Source organism: Camelus bactrianus, chromosome 25, assembly GCF_048773025.1.
Source record: "Camelus bactrianus isolate YW-2024 breed Bactrian camel chromosome 25, ASM4877302v1, whole genome shotgun sequence".
NCBI classification, from domain to species: Eukaryota; Metazoa; Chordata; class Mammalia; order Artiodactyla; family Camelidae; genus Camelus; species Camelus bactrianus.
In genome coordinates this window covers 20,757,073-20,775,698 of record NC_133563.1, presented here as the reverse complement: position 1 = coordinate 20,775,698, position 18,626 = coordinate 20,757,073, and the positions used below count along the sequence as shown (strand labels likewise).

At 35.9% G+C, this 18,626-nt stretch overlaps 1 protein-coding gene across 1 annotated transcript in view; it reads left to right on the top strand.

Moving 5' to 3' along the window:
- Positions 1-253: 253 nt before the first annotated feature.
- Positions 254-18,626, top strand: part of RAD21 (RAD21 cohesin complex component) — a 52,026-nt gene continuing 33,653 nt past the window's right edge. The window contains exons 1-3 of the mRNA XM_010972579.3: positions 254-358; positions 4,126-4,218; positions 16,696-16,828. The gene's annotated coding sequence lies outside the window, so the exon portion shown is untranslated. The remainder of the gene's footprint in view (positions 359-4,125; positions 4,219-16,695; positions 16,829-18,626) is intronic.

The window sequence follows — 18,626 nt, the reverse complement described above, 5'->3', positions numbered from 1 at the left end:
AGCCCAGTGTGATTTTTTTTTTTTTTTTTTTTGCTTTGATTGAATGTATCTTTTAACAATTCACCATTACTACCATAGCCTTCTTGGAGAGACATTTGTTTTTTGTTAGAAAAACCCCATGCTTACTGACAGTTGAAAACTGAAGAATATATAACAAAGGGTTTACTTTGGCCTGATTATAAGTCAGTATTTGGGGGATGCTGGTGATGTGCATTAGTTTTAGACTTAATTTGTCTTCTTTTCCCTCACATAGGTGGCATTCCATTCCAGCAGGAGCATCCTGATGGTTTAATTCATCTTTTATTGTCATTCTTGACAGTATTCATCATGAAACGGAGGCATATTGCTGCAGCTCAGGGTAAGAAAAAGATCTAAATTGAAAGTTGTTGGCTTGAAGTTGTCTAGTAATAGTTATGAGTTTAAATCTTTCTTCATCTGGAACTCAGTTCTACCCATCCACCTTGCCAGATTTAGAATGCAATTCCTCTTTTTTATTCGACATTCACATTTTTCTTCAACCCATGTAATTTATTTTTATGATTGGCATCTTGGTTAGATTAATTTTTTTCATTTACTCTTAGATATGTTCAAACTTACACTTAACTTTATTATTTCCTGTCTTGACATAGTACAATTTACACTTAATTAATGAATTATCCTACCTAAGCTAAATGATATTCATTGAGAATTGTAATAAAAGTATCAGAGAAATGAAATATATCAAGAGTTATTTTTAGAAAGTGAATCAAGATAAATTTTAGTCATTAAAAGCATTATTTTATCTATCCACCCCATCTTCAATAATACTGATTCCTATTACTATTAAACATGTCACTACATTGTGTCTTAATTAATGTAATAAATTATTTCTACTGGATTTCATAATCTCAAGTAGTTATTAGAAAGACAAAATTTGATTCTGTAGTCCAAGAATCATAAATATCTACTGAGAGGTGCCTAATAATTAAAATAACTCCTGAAAAAATGTCTTTTGCTATTAGCTTTTCTATTTAAGTAGAAATGTTCCCATTCTGGGAAAATTTTTCAAATATAAGATAGAGCATATTTATAAAGCTGGCATTGGAAGAAAGGCTCACACTTAATAAGTTTATGTATTATGTTCAGAAAGAGACATAGTACTAAAGGAAATTTATTTGATCCTCAAACTGATTCCATAAAATATGAGCCATATTTTTGCTTTCTGATTTGATAAACCAAAAGAGCCACCTATTAATTTGCAATAAGAAATACAACTACCAAGCCAATCAGAATATTCTTATCAGTTAACATGTCATCTTCCAAGAAGAAAAAAGTCTAACCAGGAAACCAAACTGTTAGCTCTTTTCTATCCCACATGGCAGCCCTTTAAGGGAGGTTTTAAGAGTCCCGTAAGTAACACTACTTCCTTCCACTCTTGAGCTTGGAACTCACTAAGAAACAGGATAACTGGCAAAAACCTTATTGGAGGACAAGGCTTGGAAGTGCAGCCATGATGATCTTTCTTACACTACACTTTTCAGTGCTCACAAGCACCCTATGAAGAGTTACTCTTACTGTCTCCATTTTACAGATGAGGAAGCTGAAGCAGAGAGAAGTCACGTAATCTGCTCGTGTCCAAAGATGTACTAGATGGTGGGGCTGGAAAGGTGAAGCCAGGCATTCTGACTCTAGAACCTACATTTAAAAGCACTTTCTGCCTCGCCTCACAATCTTTTCTTGCTGTCAAGGGGATTTTAATAGTTAGAGAACAGAAGTACAAGCATTAAGCTCTTCTGTTGCACTAGTGAGTCTCAGACATTTTAACAGTTGACATTTCCTCTGAGAGTCACTCCTGTTCAATGGTAACAACTCAAGTGTAGCCAGAATGAGTAAGGGCCACTGAGTCTAAATTGACCACATTACTACCATGGTCATGGGACTCTGGATACACGTTTGCAGGAGTTCCTTTCCATTTACCTTGACTGAACCCTCCTCCCTTGTGTACCTTACACACTCTCAACCTTTCAACACTCAGGTTTAAGAGGGTCCAGCTGCCTACTTTTAAAAGTACGCTCTGATCCTCCTGGGAGATGAGATGAATTACACCATCCACTTGACTCCACAGCACCCCAGGAATTTCACTCATCTAGCACTCACTACATGTATTCTAGACAATATATGTATTTGCCTACATACAAGCTCTATGGAGATAAGATTGGCATTCTATTTATCTTACTCTTCCTAGGACTTAGCCAATTACATGCCTTAAAAGAATGTAGGCTGTCTAATGAATGTTGTAGAATCATGAAATCCAGTCCAATCTTATTCTGACTGTTTGAATTCCTTCTACAACTCTGTAATTCTAGTGTATCTTTTGCAGGCTGTAGAAGTGTGGGTATAGGTTTTGGAGGTTATATATTTAGCTCCGGGTATAAGAAAACTTAGGAATTGAAAAGAAACTAAGTAGACTTTAGGTGTAAGGTATTTTTACAAATTTTTATATAAAAAGTAATATGGACTAGCTGTAGAAAAATATAAAAATCATGAAACAACACTGATCACACCACCTTGCTTTAACATCAGTATAGTCCTTCTGGTCTTTGTAGTAGCTGTTGTTAAGCCATTTTAAAAAATAGAAAAAGGGAAGTAATAGTCTCCTTAAAAGTAAAATATCTTAGTTAAAATGATGTAACAAGAGAAAAGGGAATGTAAAATGATATGGCACCTGAAACAGGGGTAAGGAATATTCAGTCTAAGTCAGCAGCAGAGCATTGAGTGGTTACTAAAGACAAGACAAATATGGTGACAGTAATGGAACCACTTTTGTGACCTCAGAATCCTCAGTTCTCAGGTGGTGACCAACAGATAATTCAATTCATTCACTCATTCATCAAAGGACTCAGCATAGTATCATATACTGGTCAGTCCCTAATAGACTGAAAAAAACTGCACCACACATTTACTCATTAATCCAATAAATTCACTCAACAAAAAATATCCAACTGCCTACTGAGCAAAAGAGAATTAAGCATGATCTCTGCCCTACGTAGTAATCTCTTGTCAACCTTAAGGTCTACCTTCCTGAAAAGTCTTTCTTAATCAAACTGTAGATTGGTACAAATTATAGTCTCTAATAAAACAGGGAGTTAAAATGATTTAAATGGCATTAGATATATTTGTAAAAGAATAAATAAATATTCCAAAAAGGATCTTCTTCCAAAACAAATCAGATTCATAGAATTAAAACCCAGACATGTTAGATAACCCTTCTCATTAATTGACTTCTACTGTTCAGGACACAATGCTGTGGTATTGTTTCCCTAAGGCGAAATCAGTATCCCCACAGTTTTAATATCTTGCAGATCTTTTGGGTCTTCATATTTTTGAGCTAGTCTTTACTAGCTTGAAATGTAATGTTGTTAACACTTGCATTCTCCCTGTTTGGTTTCAACATGCTCTGGTAACACCTGCTTTGTCATAAATGATCACAGTGCTTGAGGGCACAGGTTTCATGATCTTGATTCCACAGATGGAGAGGGTGGAGCATCCACACATGTACAAATTCTCTCTCTGTAATATCCTCACAAATACACACCTGTGATTTCCAAGAGTAGGGAGCTAAATTTCAGTTCATTAACAAGCCTGAACAAGCAACATCTTTCTAAAATCAGGGTTGTTTATATGTACAAGACCCCATTATGTCTGTAAAAAAAAATTGTCTAAAACCTGGTATGGTACAGAATCCTATTTTGTTAAATTATTCTAACCTTCCTCTGGGAAGAAATTAGTCCTCCTGATAAAATACATAAGCAATTTTAGGACTTAAAGGGTTTAAGACTTGCTCTGAGAAACCACTCATCTTCGCTCCCAGCTGACTCTCACTCAGTGATCGTTGTGAAACATTATTTTCTATATTTCAACAAAGATTAGACGGCCACCCTCTTTTCCAAGTGTTCTTCCCGGGAGTGAATCTTTGAATTGGCCTTCTAGAGGTCTTTTTGCTTGCATCGTGCTCATAATTAAATCCTCCAAAAGCTTTTTTCTTAACATCTCAAAATCTCCATTAGCACGTAAGAGTTTATGAAAAATTCATCTAGTAAAGAAGACAGCAAATTACAATGTAATGTAATAAATGCCACTTTATAGATACACCCAGTGTCCCATGAGGATGGAAGAAAAGTATTGAAAGCAGAATGGGACCAGCTTAACCCAAGAGAAACTGAAAGTAGGAGAATTTTTGTGAGTATTTTATGGACTACTTTTCATTCAGTTTGTCTTTTGTTTATTAATTTTAAGTCAGCTACCATTTCCTACCTATTTTTTGATAAAAGTATGTTGTTTTATCCACATTTCAGCTCAAACAAGCTTTTATGGAATAGCTGGGAATTTAACCAGGATGGTAATATTACTAGGGGAAAATATTACTAGGGGAAAAATTCTAACCAAAAAAAAAAAAAATCCCAAATTGACATTTGAAACACAACCGATCGGTAAATCAAGATTTCTTGCTAATCTGTATGAGCGAATATAAATGGATGAAATAATTCTTAGGTAAATTCAGCTTGATTTTGCTCTGCAAGATCATTCTCAGAAAGAATTCTCTGTTTATTGCATTGGAGTCCCAGATATCTTGATAATAGAAAGAATTTCAGCTGGTGGACATGATGGTAACATTAGTCACAGAAGTTAAATCATCTGTTACAAATCAATCTATTGGCCTTCTGGTGTATGAATTAGTCTTTTGTTAGAAAAGGGCACATTAATGCTAAAATTGAGTCCGTGTAAATATACGCACGGTAACAGAACTGATCCAACTGTAACTATATTGCTTTAACTATATATTGACTCTGTCCTTGGTGCTGGCCAGTTAATATTTATTGGCTCCTTTGTTTGTTGTTTATATCTTGGATAAAGTTACACCCAAAAAATTTCCAGATGACACTATTGACAAAATAAAAACTAAAAAATACCTACACATACTAAGATGAACCAAAAGCACACCAATAAGAAATTAACTAAGGATAAGTGTCAGATATAATTGTACAAATACAGGAAGATGTGACTTAGTAGCAGCAGGCATAATAATATGTATTTTGTTAAATCAGAGGGGCTTTGAGGGACAGTAAGCTTAGTGTGGGTTAAAAGTGCTCAAAAAAACTAATATGAATTCAGCCTATTTTCAAATGTAATTAATATTCAGTACATTCTTATTTTGCGTTATGTTTGGTTCTTCCGTATCATTAAAGGTTTATAATGAGAGAGAGGATCAATCAGTTTTATTCTGTGAAGGTTGGACGCCATCTGGAAAACAGTGCAGTGTTTAGAACAAAAGAGAACAGTTTTGTATGTTGGAATTGTATGTTCAGGATTGCAAGTTTTTCGTGAAATAAATTGTCCACAGAAAATGTTTAACAAAGTATTTATTATAGAAAGTTTTTAATAGAGAATTTCACCTTTACCATTTGTTTTGAATTCTGAAAAGTGAAATCATAATAGAAGGAAGAATACATATGGCACGGTGTTCAATTTTTACCATTTGAAGGATGCTCTTAAAATATCTCTTAATCTCAGGTCACTTCAGCCTGGCAATCTGATGGCTGAATCAACAGTCTCTGATATTAGCTAATGATTAATTCTTGTCTGCATCATATCTCTATGAAAAAACTGTCACATCATCCGTTAGAGACATCATCTTAAAATAGAATGAAAATCACCTAATAAAACAACGTGCAAAATGCAATCTTGGGTAAAACCAATCAGCATAGCAGTGAAAATTTTTTCCATCAGGGAAAAGGACTTTCATTCTACCCTGAATTTAAAACAAACTCTACAGTTCATGGAGTTCTGTGAACTATTAATTTAACAGGTAAGAACTAACTCCCAGATGTTTCATACTATTTAAAGTGAAAGATTCATTTGCCTCTGAGCTACGCTTGGAAAACTTCATATAGTAAGTTTCCTCAACTTAAATGAACTAAGAAAATTACATGAAAGTCAATTTGCTTTCCTACTTTGAAATTTTTGATTTCTGAGATGAAGGAAATGAGTGTAATTTTCCATAAATGTATGGATTCAACTATATGAAGGCAAGCACCAATAATACATCTTAATGAAAACACAGGGAAGCTATTGCTGGCGTCCTCTACTGCTCCACTCAGAAACCTAAAGGCTCCTCCTGCTATCCCATATTTCATGAAGCAGACTACTTGGTTCCTGTGACCTATATTTAGAACAAAAGCAGTAAATGCCATCTGGGATGAGTTGTAAAACCACAGTAGGTGTGCTGGAATTGTACAATTTAAAGGAGACATTGGGTTTTTTATCCTATCTTTGGACTTCGGGGAGAGATTTTTCATTTCCCTTTATCAGGAAAGGCCTGCAGGGTGCAGCAGAGAGCACTGGCGAAACTAAATTTCCAAAAGTTAAGTATTAGCTGACAGTTCAGCCCATAGGTTATGGAGGCAGACAGACCTCAGTTCGGAGTGAGCCTGCCACTTACTAGCAGATACTAAACCTCCCTAAGTCTCAGTTCCTCCACCTGTGAAATGGGATAAAAATATTACCAAGAGCATAATAAAAAATATATATATGCATTTATAATATTTCATCTCTTTCTAGAAATTAATGGTGCTATGTCTAGTTTCATTCACCACCTGTCAGAGTGCCTTTAATTTAGCAAATACTCAAGAAATAGCAGTAATTATTGATGTCCCTATTATAATTATTGGCAAGAAATACCAACATTAGCCCAGCAGTTAAAAGCTCAGTCTACAAAGCTAGACTTTCAGGGTTTAAATGTAACTTCTACCCTTCCCTAGTGATCTTAGGTATTACTAAGCCTCTGTGATGTCAGTTTCCTTTTCTATAAAATGAAGATGAGATAGCACTTAATTCATAAGTTTTTCAAAAGGATTAAATAAATTAGTACCTAAAATGTGCTTCGATTTTCAAAAATGGTGCTGGAACAACTGGACATCCACATGCCAAAAAAAAAGTGAAATTAGACATAGATCTTACACTCTTCACAAAAATTAACTCAAAGTGGACCATAGATCTAAGTGTAAGACACAAAACTATGAAACTCCTAGAAAATAACATAGAAGAAAATATAAATGACCGTGGGTTTAGTGATGACATTTTAGATAAAACAGCAAAGCCACAATCCATGAAAGAAAAGCTGGACTTCAATAAAGTTGAAGTTTTATGCTCTGCAAAAGATATCATCAAGAAAATAAAAAGACAAACCACAGACTAGGAGAAAATATTTGCAAAATACATATCTTATAAAGGACTATTGTCCAAAATATTCAAAGAACTTTAAACTCAACAATAAGGAAAGTACTCGGTTTAAAAATGAGCCAGAGACCTTAACAGATACCTTACCAAAGAAGATATCAGATCAGTTTTTTTTTTAATTGCTTCACTCTTCTGACTCTAACTCAGAGATGCTCAAACTGAAGACATTTGGGGTTGCCACATAAGGAGTGGGCGGGAGATGTTACTGACACCTGGTAGACAGAGGCCAGAGATGCTGCTGGAGATTCTGGGCACTGGACAGCTGCCACAGATGGCGAAATGTCAATAATGCCAAGTCTGCGAAACCTGCTCCAACACCCTGTGTCTCTTAAATGTTGTCTGTATCGTTTCCTCCTCAGCCTGCCTGCCATGGGTTCCTCCTAGTCCCTAGCCTAAAACATGATAATGACAAAGCAATGATTTTTACAATAAGACCACTTATGTATGAGACAAAACCTAGTATTCTTAGAATATGCATATTATTTGTGAGGGTATTTTGTCAAATGTAACTTGCTCTCTCCCAAAGAAATGAGCTTATTTTCTTACTTTTAGCCTTCCACTGAAAAGAGGTAGTGTGCAAAGCCAGCCTACTTTTCATTCTCCACCTTTAAGACGTGTTTCAGTGATGCATTTGACAACTTACACACAGATTTTGTTTAGATGTAACAGCTGTGCTATTAAAGATGGAGCCTGTTGTAAGGATCCTCCAAAATGTAGAATTCGATCATGTAACTCATTAACTCTTCACACAGAAGTATGCCATCAAAGACAGATACGTATTTTTAAATTTTTCTGATGGTAATAGCTAAAAAATATAAAGAAAAAAACAAACTGGATATGACATCTTTAATAGCACAGGATATTCTTTGAAAGCACAATAGCTTCAAATGTATTAGTATTAATAGATCTGTTCTTTGATTTCAAGAAGCATGTATTAGTTTGGATGCTCTCCAGATCTGAATATCCTGGTCTAACATGCACGGTCTAGATAGCGTACCAAGCAATGACTAACTTAAGAAACCTCTTAAGGAATTTCTGCTTTGGAATACTAAATATGAAGCTCTGACAGAGGGCCATCCCGTCACTCACTCCTCTCTAGCCCTCCTGGTCTCCTTCCAGTTCCTTGAAACTTCCAGGGAACCTCTTATCTCAGAGCCTTTGCACTCGCTGTTCCCTCTGATGATCACTCCCTTCCTAGAGACTCACACAGTCCATCCTCTCACTTCCTCCAAATCTTCACATAAGTATCAGTTTCTCAGGGAGCCGTCCTCCAGCCACTCAATGCTCTACTCCCATCCCCTAGACTGTCTTTCTCCCTGGCATATATCATCTTTTGATATACTCTATATTCTACTCATTTGCTGTAATAAGTACTCAGTAAATGTGTGTTGTGTTCATTCAGTAAATAAAAGGAAAGAAAGGTGGGAATGCCAGTTGGATTTGATAGGCATGGTCTGTCTCTGGAGTTCTAATGCTGGTGGAAGCTTCAGACTTCCATGCATAGCCAAGGCAGTGTGATTCCAGAGTGAAGTATGCCAGCAATGCCTTCCTGATTCCCCAGCTTCCTGACAGTGCCAGAGGTAACCCTTTCTTTAGAGGATGGCTCTCAGTTGATATTCTGGGAGTCCCTCCTGGAGACACAGCAAGATTCAGCTCTAATTCACAGTCTATCTCATTCATCTTTGATTATCCAAATGTTTCCTATTATCTACAGCTGAGCCCTGACTAATATTACACCCCCATTTTACAACAAGAAAACTGATCATCTGGAACCCTAAATGACAGTAGTGAGCCAAAATGAAGTTTATATGATCCAACAAACAAAATGAACAATTCTAGATTCCTCTTCCAATGACTCAGCAAAACCTCCTCAGTCCCAGAAGTTTCTCCTCCTAATCCCTCAGAAACATGGGTTTTTGGAACTGATGAATAAATATATTCTTTCCAGGCCAGCCCTCTGCCTGGAATAGTCTGCACCTGCTACCGATGACTGTTAGACTGCTCCCAAAAGGCAAGAAAATCTTACATCTCAGTAGTTGAGCATTTTGCATAATGTATTCTGTATGATATTTTTGTGGAATTTTCAAGATATGTTGTACTGGGAAACTCAAATTAAGTCACAAAAATCAGCTGTTTGGTTATAAACCATCCACTGTGGGTTTACAGTGCATATTATGGATTCAAATATTCTTTCAACTAAAAATGGCTTGTTTTCCTTTTCTGATTACAAGTTGATGACTTGTGTGATTTGGGACAATCAGAGCCTGAGAATCTGGCTGTTGCTTCCAGTCTTTTGCACATTCTGTTGAAGCAGCTAAACTCTTTCCGTGGCTAGTTATTTTTTGTTTATTTGTAGAGTTTGCTTTTGAAACTGAAAACAGTTTTCAAAGAGAAAACCGTCTCAGAAGAACATCTTAGGGGGAAAATCCTCTCGATTATTTATTTATATAGTATTATACAGACAAGCCAAGGACAGGGTACTCCTCTGAAAAGACAAACCTGGTAAGAGGGGATTCCATAATACAGAAAGCAGATGACGTGGAAAGAATCAGAGGATGGATAGGGTCAACATATTTTTTCAGGGATATGAAAGTTACTAATACAAGGTTATCAAATAACCTGTGAGTTAATTATATTATACTTTCAACATACTGTGGGTTATTTTTCTATTTATTTAAAGAGTTATTTCTTAAGTTTTTAAAAATTGGTCCCCTAAAATTACAGAAGGAACTGTCCCTTCTAAAGGCATAACTTAGGTCTTGAAAAATTGTCATTATTTTTGGAAGTTATTAAACTAAAAGAGTTTCTCTCTTGGTTGTCAAAGTCAATAAATTTCTCATTACTCAGATGGAAATCAGATCTTAATAACAAAGAGAATGCCCCCTTAAAAATGGCAGTCTCATATCTCATAATAGTTTGTGAGGTTTAAAAGAGAGAAGAGGAGAGAAAGAGAATAAATACCTTGGCTGCCATCAATAAAAATTATATTTTTTAAAAAGGGTTTTATATTTGAGAAATCTGTCACAAAAACACCATTACATAAAATATTATCCTAAGTATATGATGTAGGAAGTATAAACAAATAGGCGAACTCCCAGAAAGTCCCAGGAAGACTCAGTGCGGAAGAACTGCTGTGAGTGTGCAGAGGCCGGAGAAGGACCCTGCTTTGTGCAGAGGCAGGCGTGCGCAGGGTGGAAAAGGAAACCCAAGGAAGGAGAAGTCTCATATTTGAGCCTGCAGGGTTTGGTTAAGGGCTTGCAATATATATGTTTTGATTAACCATTAAATTCCACAGCCTGACACATTGCCACACACATGATGCTTGAATAAATATTTGTCAAGCAGTTTGATACCAATGATGTGTGCTAAGCACAGATGCACATGACAACTCCTTTCTTCCTTCTTGTCTTAAGTGGTGAAATGACACCCAGAGCAACAGGCATCATGTTCCAACCGTGAAGCAACAAGCTGATATTCTGAGGATGATAGAGCAGGAGGATGTAAAAGATGTGGGTCTTTGAGGCTGTCAAGGAGCTATTTCCTCCAGATATCTTGTTATATAAGTAGTTACTTGTTTTGTTTTCTTTTTTTTTTTTTTTTTTTTGCTTTCAAGTACAAATTTATATTTGGGTTTTTTCTCTTTTATTATTGAAGTATAGTTGCTGTACTTTGTTATAGGTGTACAATATAGTGACTGACCATTTTTAAAGGTTATATCGCCTTTAAGTTATTATGAAATGTTGGCTATATTCCCCATGTGGTACAATATCTCCTTGTAGCTCACGTTTTACCTAATAGTTTGTACCTCTTAATCACCTGCTGCTGTATTGCCCCTCCCCACTGGTAGCCACTCATTTGTTCTCCATATCTGTGAGTCTGCTGCTTTTTTGTTATATTCACGAGCTTGTGGTATTTTTTAGATTCCACATATAAGTGATATCATACTGTATTTGTCTTTTTCTGACATTTCACTTAGCATAAAGTCCATTCATGTTGCTGCAAATGGCAAAATTTTGTTCTTTATGGCTGAATAGCATTGTATATGTATATACCATGTCTTTATCCATTCATCTGTTGATGGACACTTAGGTAGCTTCCATATCTTGGCAATTGTATATAGTGTTGCTATGAATATTGGGGGTGCATGTATCTTTTCGAATTAGTGTTTTTGTTTTTTGGGGATATATAGCCAGAAGTAGAATTGCTGGGTCATAAGGTAGTTCTATTTTTATTTTTTTAAGAAACCTCCATACTGTTTTCCACAGTGGCTGCACCAATTTACATTTCCAACAACAGGGTATAAAGTTTCCCTTTCCTCCACATCCTTGCCAACATTTGTTATTTGTGATCTTTTTGATGATGGCCATTCTGACAGGTGTGAGGTGATATCTCATGATGGTTTTGATTTGCATTTTCCTGGTGATTAGTGATGTTGAGCATCTTTTCACGTGCCTGTTGGCCATCTGCCTTTCCTCTTTGGAAAAATGTCTCTTTGGGTATTTTGCCCACTTTTTATTTGGATTGTTTGTTTTTTTGATGTTGAGTAGTATGAGCTGTGGAGGCAAAAGACCTGTACTAGGAAAACTATAAGACTCTGATGGAAGAAACTGAAAATAACACAAACAGATGATGATATACCATGTTCTTGGATTGGAAGAATCAGTATTATTAAAATGGCCATACTACCCAAGGCAATCTGCAGAACCTACAGATTCAATGCAATCCCTATCAAAATAGCAATGGCATTTTTCAAAAAACTGGAACAAATAACTTTAAAATTTGTATGGAAATACAAAAGAACCTAAATTGGCAAATCTTGAGAAAGAAGAACAGAGCTGGGGGAATCACATACCCTAACTTCAGACCTACAAAGCTACAGTAATCAAAACAGTATGGTACTGACACAGAAGCAGACACATAGATCAATGGAACAGAATGGAGAGCCCAGAAATAAACCCACACACTTATATTCAATTAATCTTCAACAAAGGAGGCAAGAATATACAATGGAGAAAAGATAGTTTCTTCAATAAATGGTGCTGGGAAAACAGGACAACTACATGTAAAAGAATGAAATTGAACATTCTCTAACACTATATACAAAAATAAAATGGATTAAAGACCTAAATGTAAGACTGGAAACCATAAAACTCCTGGAGGAAAACATAGGCAGAACACTCTTTGACATAAATCACAGCAATATTTTTTGGATCTATCTCCTAAAGCAAAGGAAATAAAAAGCAAAAATAAACAAATGACGCTTAATTAAATGTAAAAGCTTTTGTGCAGCAAAGGAAACCATTGACCAAATGAAAAGACAACCTACCGAATGGGAGAAAATATTTGCAAATGATCCGACCGTTAAGGGATTAATATCCAGCATAAATATTTTATTCTTTATTCCTGAAACCACTGTTACTTGTTACTTCTAGAAAAAAAAGGTTATTTATTACTTGCAGAAAAAAAGCGTTCTTTATGTATACACTACTAAAAGGAAAAATTTATCTTTTTTTCAAGGCTCCTTCGCCACAGCACTCCCAGATAAACAAACAAACAGACAAACAAAATCACCTGGTTGCCGATATCTGTAATTCTTCATGCAACAGAACACTTTATCTGGAACAAGTGATACTGACTCATACTTAATCGTATAGCACCTGCTTTGGCATTACCTTTGGGTCTACTCCAAGAGAGAATTTCATGTTTTGGGAATTTCATGGCTCGCAAATTCAGATAACCCTCAAACATACCTATTTTTTAATTATTACAGGTTTACTGGTTCAGGCATTACTAAGCTTTTGTTCTCAAACTAATCATGCTGCTACCTTGTATTACAGAAATAACCATCTCTAAAATTTTCCTCATAAACCATATTTTTCCTGGATTCTTGCCTCAAATAGTCATAAATTGCCATTTGTGCCAGTTATCAGTTTATCATCTCTGAATTCCAAGTTGTTTTGCTTTGTGATACAGGAGCTGGACTATGCAAACATTTCCCCGTTGTCAGCTGGTGCAACGTTGGGCTTTGTCAGCAGGGGGCATAGAAGGGACACTGCTGGAGGAAAGGCTGCTCTTTTCGGGTTCTAATGTGACACCCAGGGGCACTCATGAACCAACAGGTTTTGCCAGCACCATGCAAAGTCTCACTAGCACCTCAGAAGACTTTCCAGTGAGTTTCACCAACATCCCAGAGGGCTGATACCCAACTGGTTTCACTGGGGCCCCAACAGGTGGTTTCCAGCCAGTCCTGGTTGATGGCACTTCAGCAAATTCCCTGTCATTAAGTAGGCCACAGCCACACCCTCTCCAGCAGAGGCTGGATGTCAGTGTTGGCCTCCTTCCAAGTCTTTTCCTTCGGTGGGTGTTAGTCTCAGCTGGAGAGGTGGTAGCTGCTCCTCCCCTGTATCTGCTATTCTTGTATTCTGTCAAGTTCACTTTATTGCTAAGTTGTAATCCCCTGATATTAGATAACTATTAATTATTTATCCCTTAGTAGTTACTCCTACTATTTGTTCCTTCTTAGATAATTCTTTATATTGAATTGTTCCACTCAGTTTACTGAGTGATTTCTGTCTCCTGGCTAGACCCTGACTGACACATCTTCTCTTGGTCATTCATAGGAATTCTGCATGGGGTATCTTCATTTTGCAAAAATATCAGGATTCTGCTGACTTCCAAAATAAATTATCCTTTCAGTTGTAATGTTAGGCATGTAAGGCCAAATTTCCAAGTCTGGTAATCCAGCACATTACATTTAAATAATATGTATTATTTTGCAAAATTTCAGGAATCAGGAAAGACTCAAAGACATTGAATTTCTGTTGTGGTGGCCTTCCTTAAGCCCACTAACTTTTATTTTATTTGTGGTCCCAACATACTATTTCAGGTAATAGTCTGAGAACTAAATTGCACAGGTAAATACTAAAATGTATTTGCACTGGGGAAGTATTTGGGTATTAGAAATGGATGCTACTATTGCCTACAACTCAAAGATTTGAAATTTTTAAAAATCTCTACCAATAGTGAGCCTATAGGCAAACTAAATTTTTTTTGAAACTACACTTTTAACCAACATAATCTAACATCAGGACATTTGAGATTTTGGGGCTCTGTACTGTCCTTTGTCAGGAATGACCCATAGTAGAGAAAACATTTGCAAATAATATACCTAATAAGAATCTAGTACCCACAATATATTAAGAACTCATATAACTGAACAACAAAAGACAGTCAACCCAATTAAAAATGGACAGAGTATTTTTGAACATTCTCCAAAGAAGATACATAAATGGCCAGCAAGCACTTAAAAAGATGCTCAGTGTCATTAAAGAAAAGTCAATTGATGTGATAACCTATAATGGAATATAATTTGCAAAAATACTGAATCAGTATGCTGTACACCTGAAAATAATACAATATGGTAAATCAACTATACTTCAATTTAAAAAAAGAAATGCAAATTAAAACCATCATGAGATGCCACTTCACACCCACTCGTATGGATAGAATTAAAAAATAACGACAGAAAATAACTAGTGGTGGTGAGGATTTAGAGAAATTGGAACTCTGATACATTGCTGATATGAATATAAAATAGACAGGCACTGGGGAAGGAATTTGGCTATTCCTCAATGATTACCATATGACTCAGCAATTCCACTCCGAGCTATAAACGCAGAAGAGTTGAAAATGGAATGTTCAAACAGATGCTTGTACACAAATGTTCATAGCAACACTATTCACAATAGCCAAAGAGTGGGAACAACAAATGTCCATCAGCTGATGAATGTTTAAAGAAAATGTGGTATCTCCATGCAAGGACTATTATTCAGCTATAAAAAGGAAAGAAGTACAGATACACACTGCGATGTGGATGAACCTAGAAAACATTGTGTTAAGTTAAAGAATCAGACACAAAAGGTCACATGTTGTATAATTCCATTTATATAAAGTAGCCAGAATAGCAAAATCTGTAGATTCCAGGGCCTCGAGGAAGAATGGACTAAGGAGTGATAACTGAGTTATGACGTTCCCTTTTTTGGTGGTAAGAATGTTCTTAGACACTAGTGACAATTGCACAACACTGTAAATGTACTTAACGCCACTGAATTGTACACTTTAAAAATGGTTAAAATGGTGAATTATGTATTATACATATTATAGATATATATTGCAGGGAAAGATTATAGGAGGGAAGGAATTGGAGGTGGAAAACATGGACAATTCTTTTAAGAAATTTTGCTGTAAAAGGGAGCTGAGAAATGGTGCAGAAGCTGGAAGGGAATGTAGAGTGAAAGGAAGGTTTTTAAAATATTGAAGATACTGCTATCATATAAACATCAACAGTGAAGGAGAAAATCAGCAGATCTCAGGAGAAGTGAATAGTAAATGTATTGAGGAAAATCAGTCTGTTATTAGATATCCAAATACCAATAATAGCAACTACAGTAATATTAAAAGAATAACTATTATTTACTGAGCTCAGTGTGCCAAACACAATGCTAGATGCTTTAGATATGTCATCTCATGCAATGAACACCACAGCCATGAAGGTGTAGATAGCCTGATTTTACAGATGAACAAAACAGCCTCAGACAAGTTTAGCAACTTGCTCAAGGTCACACAGTTACTAAGTGAAGAGAGCCATGATGCAAACCCATGTCTACCTGGTTCCAAAGTCTATTCTCTAAAAAATCCTTTCCCCTTGATGTGGCCCACATACCAGCAGCCTCTGAATTACCTGGAAGCTTGCCAAAAAAAAAAAAAAAAAGAAAAGTCTTGGGCCCCATCCCAAAGAACTGAGTGCAAATCTGCATTTTAACAGATGGGATGAGTTGTAAATCCATAAAAATTCGAAAATCACTCTTTACCACCCTGCTATGAATATACCATTCCTCACTGATAACAAAACCTGAACTTTAGTCTTAGGGAAAGATTTTTGATCTATTTTGTTTACAGTGAGTTTCTATAATAATATTAATTCCTCACATACAATTAGCAGATAGGGGAATGATTTCCAAATAACATGGAAGTTACACTGGTTCAGGTGTGATTTTTTTTCCCCCAACACGTTAATTTTTTGCCCCCATCAAGTTAATGCAAAGCACATTAACACAGGACTAGACATGGTGCCATTTCCCTTCCAGCCGGCCCTTGGCTTCATTGAGCCCCGTGCTGTGTCTGAAGAACTTACTACAGGAGTTTCCCTTGCCTACTAACCCAGCAGCTTCTACCTTTCTTTACATCTCTTCCATCTAGCCACCTTCAACCTTTTTAAGTACTGTATTTGCTGTGTTATTTCCTTGGTTAGTGGTAATTTAACATCTGTGTAAGTTTGCAAGGATTTTTGTATTAATATGTTACTATTTTTGTTTGTTGCATTAGTTTTAAGAGATTTACCCTAACTCTATTTTTCTCCAGTTTGCCGAATGAAAAGGCAATTGTCAGCAATTTGCAGAATGAAAAGGACAATGTATGTCACATCATAACCAAACACCTGCGTTCTGGAATGGCTGGGGTGGTTTAAAGGATACATCCATCTACTTTTGGATAGGTAGGTACCCATTATTCTCAATGATGCCGCGTTGTTACAGAAGAGGTGATGGGCTCGGAAATAGAGGAAATGCATCAAAATAATCAGTGACAAAAATGCCCAGCTAAAGAGTTTAAACTGCTCCCGGCATTTAAATGTTATTAGCATAATGAAATTTTCTAGGAAAAGTCCGAGTGACTATAACAGAGATCCTGACCTAGCTTCTGTCTCTGCAGCCTCCCTTGGTTTCAACCTCAGTCATTGACAAATTTACATTCCTGTCTGGCCCAGAGACATGCAGCATCCTTGGCCCCCACTCCTGGCCCCTGGTGATTTTTCTTTGCTGACACCTACCTGCCTAAACAGACCCTTAGCACAGCCTTGACAGGAATATTTGCAGCCTCTCTCCAGACAGAATCCTGATTCAAAACCCACATGCCTGAAGCTGAGCATGTGACTACGAATGAAATCTACTATTTCTATAGGTTACAAAATCCCCTCTCACACACGCCATTACCACTACTTAATATCTAGAGCATTAAGAATTTTTTATTGAAGTACAGACAATTACAATGTATCAATTTCTGGTGTACAGCACAATGTCTCAGTCTTGCATATACATACACATACTGGTTTTCATATTTTTTTCCATTAAAGGTTATTACAAGATATTGAGCATAGTTCCCTGTGGTATACAAAAGAAACTTTTAAAAAAATCTATTTTTATATATAGTAGCGAACATTAGTAAATATCAAACTCCCAGATTTATCCCTTCCCACCCCCTTTCCATGGTAACCATAAGATTGTTTACTAAATCTGAGAGTCTGTTTCTGTTTTGCAGTTGAGTTCATAGTGTCCTTTTTTTTTTTTAACATTCCACATATGAGTGATATCATATGGTATTTTTCTTTCTCTTTCTGGCTTACTTCACTTAGAATGACAATCTCTAGGTCCATCCATGTGGCTGCAAATGGCATTATTTTATTCTTTTTTATGGCAGAGTAGTATTCTGTTGTATAAATATATCACAACTTCTTTATCCAGTCATCTGTCATGGTTGCTTCCATGTCTTGGCTGTTGTATATAGTTAGAGCATAAAGAATTGATATTTCAATACTGATGTTTTGTCCTTAATTCTTCTGCTTCTTAAATATGTGTCTGATTATAACATTTTTAACTATAACTTGTCCTTAAACTGAGTTGTCTTTTTAATCAAAATATTACCATCTCGTTTAGGGATTAAAAAAAGATTCTGTTGACATTAAAAGAAAAGATAGAATTTACAATATTTTTAGTCATTTTCTGTCCATTTTTCTGTTAAGCCCAAATTCTTAAAGAAGCTATTCACTCTTCTGAACTTTTCTTTAATAAACTTTAGAAATCTCATGCAACAAATATTTTATACTTTGATTTTTCTTTATTTAAACAGTGTTTTAATTCTGGTGCAACATACTTAATACTTGTCCATTATTAATACTGAAATACTCCTGAAAATCTATCCATTTGCCTTATTCCTCTCTAACCTAAGCCCTCCTACTTATGATATTTTTATAAAGAATTCTATAGAGAATTATGTTTTAAAGGTTTGGTAATTCAGAGGAACCAGTCTATAAAATTGCATGCAAATTTTAAACAACTCTGTTACTATGTGTTGATAATCTCTTTCTGTAATAGTTCTTATCTCACAAAAAGTCTCAGTTGTGTAAGTGTGTGTGTTGTGTGTGTGTGTGTGAAATAAGACATAGAAAGAACACAGCTGTCTTATAAACATGCTCAAAATAGTGGCAGCATCCAGTTCTTCAAACAGTGATTATCCCA